The 6,377-nt window shown below is 41.3% G+C and overlaps 1 long non-coding RNA gene across 1 annotated transcript; it reads left to right on the forward strand.

The window, feature by feature from the left end:
- The first annotated feature begins 2,526 nt into the window (after positions 1 to 2,526).
- On the forward strand, positions 2,527 to 5,014 carry LOC123088902 (uncharacterized). The gene is made up of 4 exons (XR_006442160.1): positions 2,527 to 2,682; positions 2,788 to 3,815; positions 4,531 to 4,594; positions 4,663 to 5,014. It is a non-coding gene; the product is annotated as an uncharacterized lncRNA (long non-coding RNA).
- Positions 5,015 to 6,377: the final 1,363 nt, after the last annotated feature.

Below are 6,377 nucleotides of genomic sequence, written 5' to 3' on the forward strand. Positions count from 1 at the left end.
CGTGAGTCTCTGCTTGTTACCGCGCGTTCCTAATCCACTACGATTATGGCCAGCGATGGTGCTCAGGTGACCACAGCAGCACCGAAGGTGAGCCTCCCCTCCTCTCCCTAATTGCCTTCATCTTCCTCCCTCACATCTCCCTTATGCCCGCAGGTGCCGCCATGGGCATCTCAATCTTGTCTCCCACCGCCGCTCTGGATCCTGATGTCGTTGTGCGTCAGATCTCCTCTACGGCATTCAGTTGAGATAGGGCGTCGTCGGCATGCAGTTCGCCTGGTTCCCCTCGCTGCGGTGCGGTGCGTCACCGTCGTTCTATTGCACTTTGGGACCTTCTTTTTCTTCAGATTTTGCTTGTCTGCAGTTCGCCTATGATCTTGGTGCGGTGCCGTGGATGTGCCAGCGGCCGCTCTCTGTGTAGTTGGCCACGCTGTCCTTTGCAGATCGCTGGAGGGAGAGAGGAGGTGCTCTACATGGCGTGTTGCAGCTCCTGGTGCCACTCCAGTGCAGCTCGGTTTGTGCACAAAAGTGGAGTTCTTTTTTTTGTTGTTGTAGTAGTTCCTCATCATTGTAATATGTGTGTGTTTGTACTATGGATTAAAAAGAGGATCACTGTAGTTCGTTCGCCCCGTCTCGTATTCCAAAGATGTACAGATCATAGCTCTCTCGAAAACATTAAAACAAAAAAATAATTTTGTTTAGGTGCAGCTCACTTGTTTCATTGCCGCAGTGATCTTCTCTCTCCCAGTGGTTCACTATGTTGCCAAGTGCAGTGGTTCACTATGTTTCCAAGTGCAAAAACAAATTGGAAAAGTTGATTTTTTTAATGCAGCTCACTCTATTGTTGTGTGCAATAGAAAGAAAAGGAAAAAGAAAAATTGATGCAGTACACTCGCCTCGTCCCTACAGTGCATACTCGTAGATAGAAAAATTACAGAGACGATAAAAGAAAAAGAATGTGGTTCACTTTTCATAGTATTGCTGTTTACCAACGCTCGATATGAAGTGCACTCCACCTTGTTTGGGGAAATTTATGTCCCACAAAAAAGAAATGGTGCAGTGCACTTGTCACTTGTCCGTCTGATGAAGTGCGGGTCTCAGTATAAAGAAGTGTGGTTTGCCAACTCATTTGGAAAAATTTACGTCCCACAAAAAAGAAACAATGCAGTGCACTTGTCTGTCTGATGAAGTGCGTGTTTTAGTCTAAAGAAGTGTGGTTTGTTACCTTGTTTGGAAAAATTTACGTTCCACAAAAAGGAAATCATGCAGTGCACTTGTTTTTCTAATGAAGTATAGTTTTTAGTCTAAAAGAAGTGCAGTTTTATGTCTGATACAGTACATATGACGATTTTTGGTGTCACGAAAACAGAGTGTCCGCATTTCGTTAAAATTAAAATTGCTCCTAAACTATAAGGAATCTGAGAGAGTGTTCTATATGAAAAAATAGCGTCTCGTCGATATCTTTCCAATGGCGTATAGTTTGAATCATTTCGACCAGCGGTTTGTAAAAATTTCGCGAAAAACGGCCGCTGCCTCTCGTTGTCAACCGCATGATTTTTAAAATTAACTAAAAAACCATAAGGAATCTCAAAAACTTTTCAACATATGAAAGTTGCGTCTCGTTCGTAGCTTTTCAACGGCGTATCACATGCCTCGTTTTGACAAACGGTTAAAAACTGGAGCAAAAACAGTACCAAAAATTTGAAAAAAATTTGAAAACAGAATTTCGCGGTTTAGTAAATTTGAAACCGCTCTTAAACCGTAAGGAATTAGAGAAACATTTATATATGAAAAAAGATGCACCTCGACGATATCTATCCAACGGCGTATCGTTTGCTTCATTCCGATGAGCGGTTTAGAAGAAATCGCGAAAAAATGCTCGCTGCCACTCGTTATGGGCCGCACCATTTTCAAAACTGCTCTTAAACCGTGTGGAATCTCGAAAAGTGTTCAACATGTCGAAGTTGCGCCTAATCCATAGCTTTTCAACGGTATATTACAAGCCTAATTCCAATAAACGGTTAAAAAATTAGAGCGAAAACAGTACAAAAGAAAAAATAACGCGTGCAGTTTTTTCCGGCGAGAAGTTCACTCGCGTGAGTGCTGCAGCACACTTGGTTCAAAGAATGACGTGCATTTGCGTTCGGCGTGCAGTGCGGAAGTGGTGTGCAGAATAGTTATTCTGCTAATATTAACAGAATAGACCGTCTATATATATATATATATATATATATAGAAAGTCTATTTAATACCCTGGGTGAGGAATAAGTAATTCTTCACCCTGGTCAGTCGACCACTGTTTGGTTCAACCCAGCACAAACTGATGTAAAATTATAGCCAAAATTTGATTGTGCCATCATAATTTTACGTTGACGCTGGAAGGTCGCGGGGATTAGGAGCTAGCCCACCCCCCATACATTTTTTTCAATTAATTAAGATGGGAGCGGTTTCGTCTGACCGCCGACAAGCGGGCGGTGATTGGCGGAGGGCTCGACGGCGAGGTGGTCCATAGAGAATTCTCATCGGATGATTCCCTCGCTCCCCTGTCCATCACTCCCATCTCCCCCTTTCCTCTTGTGCGACTGGGAGGCCGACAGCGGCGGCGGGGACAGAGCATACAACGATTCTGCACCGGCGACCAATCCCAAATCACCCAGCCAGATTTACTATGTCCTCGACAGCCGGGTAAGGCACAGGTTCTCCACTTTTCTCACGCTTCCTCCCTCTTCATCTCTCTGTTTCCCGTCCATCCCCTGCTTACCCTGCTAGATCTAAATGATTGCCTTGCAGGGATGAAGGTCATGCTCGCGGCTCGCCGCCGTATGTCCAGAAGCAATGCCACATCCGCCTACAATTCCATCCAGGCTCGCTAATCTGCATCCATGTTTCTTTTCTGATCTCTTCCCAATCTGACCTATTCACATAATTTTATACGGCCATATTTTAGATAGGCTCTTGATGAGTGCACCATGTATCCATGGTTGCAAAATGATTCCTGAGATTTCCTTGGTAAAATTTCTGGAATATTTTAGTTGTACATAAATTGGTTGTGCCATCATAACCATTTGTTTATTCGCTAGTATAAAAATACCAAAGTGAATTCTCTATACATACATACAAGAAGCACCTCTTTAATTAGTAATTTGCTGGTAGAATCATCGATCTGTTATTATTTGACATAAGAAAGCTATTACAAATGCTATAGGCAATTGCATGGAAATTGATCTGAGAAATTGTTGTCGAGATAGGTAATCAAATACTTGACAACAGTTGATCTTTAAGATTTCCTGAGCTTTACTCTGGGTGCTCAAGTGAAGCAATTACTTCTCACTGGAGGGTCTGTTTCTTTACTGGACTGGTCATGTTGTTCCTATTTTCTCTTTTATTCAGATATACCTTGGATTTCTAAATAAGAAAGAGGTATGCTGAACAAGATTCAGGTCGTGCTAAGACATCAACAATCTATGCCAACAAGCCTCCACTATCTATTGCAGAAATGAAGAACCGTACGTGTTGATTGCTTATCCTGAATATGATTTGGGACGAATAAGGCCCGACTAGCTTCTAAATCTGCTGAACTGTACTGATCATGGTGTCATGGTGTGAAACTAATTTTTCTTCTGCTCTTCTAAAGGCCATCTCACCTTCGCAATGATTCATATTTTGCCAGAGGAGATGACTCAGTTGGAAATTATGTTCTGCTTCTTGATTCTTATGCTAATTCTCTGTCTGTTTGTAGGATTGCTGGTGATGTTCAGAATAATAAGGGAAGTGCCTTAAACCTGAATATCAAATGAAAAGTTGAGCTGCACGTTGGGGTCTGTATCCATGCCGTGGTGGCTTGTTATTGATACAGTCTTTTATATTTGAATGCCCGCTACTCTCACACATATACATATCTTTCATTATAGATGCAAATTTGGAGCCACTTAAATTTGCTTGCCTGCCGTTTTACTTAGCAATCTGCAAGAAAAAGAAAGGCACCATAGATTGTTTGGCAATAATGATCGACATAAATTAGCAGTCTATATATTTATTAAATTCTGAATTACTTGTCCTCGTGTCTTTAGTGATATGGTTGCTTTGCCTTACAATAAATTTTCAATTAGTAATGGTGAGAACAGTAGACTGTTTAAGCAACTAAGCAACTCAAGTCCCATGGTGATTACAAATCATGAGTGGCCGCTGCACTAGTCTCGTATGTTGGTGTGAATAGCCATATTTGAATGGATAGCTCTACAAGATAGGAAAATAGTTTAGTGTGCATTGAAACAATAGTTACAGAGTTTTGCCTTTTTGTTTTGTTTCTGTGTACTTTTGATTCATACCTGCAACATCGTATTATTGGTTCGTGTGATTCTGATGAATTTGGTACATGCAAAATCCCTCTGCGATATCTTTGATTTCGACATTGTTACCAGTTTAGGGTATTGAAATCCTGTTAATCCTAAAGTGTTATATGTGCTTGTGTGTTGGTGTCCTCTACATGTTTGTTCTTATACTTACGAGAACTGAAAATTTTCTGTTTTTCAGGTATCCGTTCAAGTGGTTGATGGCTAATGTATGATGGATAAAGAGTAGCGTCTTGGTATTTATGGTATGTACGTGTAGTTTTAAATTGAAATTTCAAAACATCTTTTACAAATAACCAATAGCAAAATCCAGGTTGTGAGAAGAAAAGTGAACCTCAATGCTACCGTACAATTAATAGGATACTATGTTGCTTCCAGCCCGTGGATAAGAATGTTTTAGTCGCTGGGGTCCTAGAGAGATTGGTGAACAGATGAAGCTGATGGGAGATCTCTGGTCACCTGCAAGTTAAGCTAATTTAAGATCAAGTTTGACAGTTACTTAGTTTCAAGTTCAGCAGTACCGCAGTAGTTAGTATTCAAGTTCAGCAGCAATTTTGTAATAGTGATTTCTGAAATTTTCATGCTGCTGGTTAGTTACTGCTAAATGGCATTCAATTGTATCAGGACGAATTTTATTTGTAATCTCAAGGCTGGAATTTTTTTTAGTGAGATATTTCCTGAAACCACTACATGGAATATATTTATGACACCACATTGTTACTCCGTGGTTACCAAGAATGCCTTGTGTACAGAATGCATTATTAATTGGACGAGACTTGCCTGCTCCCCCCGCCGTGTGCTCATCCGTGCTCCCGCGTACGTGGCTTGTTTTGATTGGAACAAAATAAGGCCCGGCCCCACCCCCTTAAAATCAGGGGGGAGATGATTAGATTAGAAAAAGAAAATAAAAAAAGACAGCCGTAGGATGAAATGGGAGCATGGATGGGAGCATGGGAAGGGAGCAGGCAAGCCGGATCCAAATTAATGGCCTATGTTTCTTATGTTTACAAAAAATGCCTCGTGCAGAATTGACATAGTGCTAGTGCTTGCCTATGTTAGTTAAATCAATTAGGAGTAACATATTTCCGTGCTACAGCCGGTGTACTCAGTCCAATAGAAATAATAGTAGATCAAGACGTAAAATACCTGGAATATAGGAATGCAGCCTTATATTTAAACAAATCAGGAACACGTCACTAGCAAGATGGGCCAGATTACTTCCTCGACTCAAAACTCTTTTCATAATCTTAGGGCAACATCATTGGCTTTTCTATACTGGCACATCGATGCACTGCATAGGTTGCACACATACATGACTGACGTAAATTACCAGCATGCATGAGGTAATATTACGGTGCTCCTTTTGCTTTACGGGATAGAGACGGGTTCCTTCTTCAAACAGTAATTTTACCCCACATGTTTTTGTTTCTTATGTTTTGAATTGTGGACGTGGGAGATAGGCTGGGGTGAGGAATAAGTATTCCTCACCCAGGATGACGAATAGCGCGACCCTGGGTGAGGAATTCTATTCCTCACCCCACCCATCCCGCACGAACCCAGCACATGGGAGGTAAAATTATGGATACCGGAGGCCGTTCCGTAATTTACTTACGGCAGGATGGATGTACCCTACAGGGATGTAATCTTACGGCCTGGAGTGCAATGTAATCTTACGGAGTGGAGGCGTGGAGCACTAAGGGCATGACCTGCATGTAACGTAATTTTACGGGAAGAGATTAGTAAATTACCTCTATATATCTACTATACATGGACATTGCCGCATCATAATTGTCTCTCTATCACAGGTCAATTTTTTTAAAAAGGAAACTTTCCATTCAATTCCTAGGCCGGTAAGAAATTTGGAATCCAAAAGGCAAACAAGACGTTCTAATTTTATTTTGATGGTAAAGTAACTGGTTCTATCAATTCAGTTGAGAAACACGTTCTACTTTTATTTTATTTTGCGCGAAGAGAAGCACGTTCTACTAATTCAGTTGAGATCCGTACGTAAAAATTTTGGCAGTAGAC

The sequence above is a fragment of the Triticum aestivum genome, chromosome 1B (genome assembly GCF_018294505.1).
Source record: "Triticum aestivum cultivar Chinese Spring chromosome 1B, IWGSC CS RefSeq v2.1, whole genome shotgun sequence".
NCBI lineage: Eukaryota > Viridiplantae > Streptophyta > Magnoliopsida > Poales > Poaceae > Triticum > Triticum aestivum.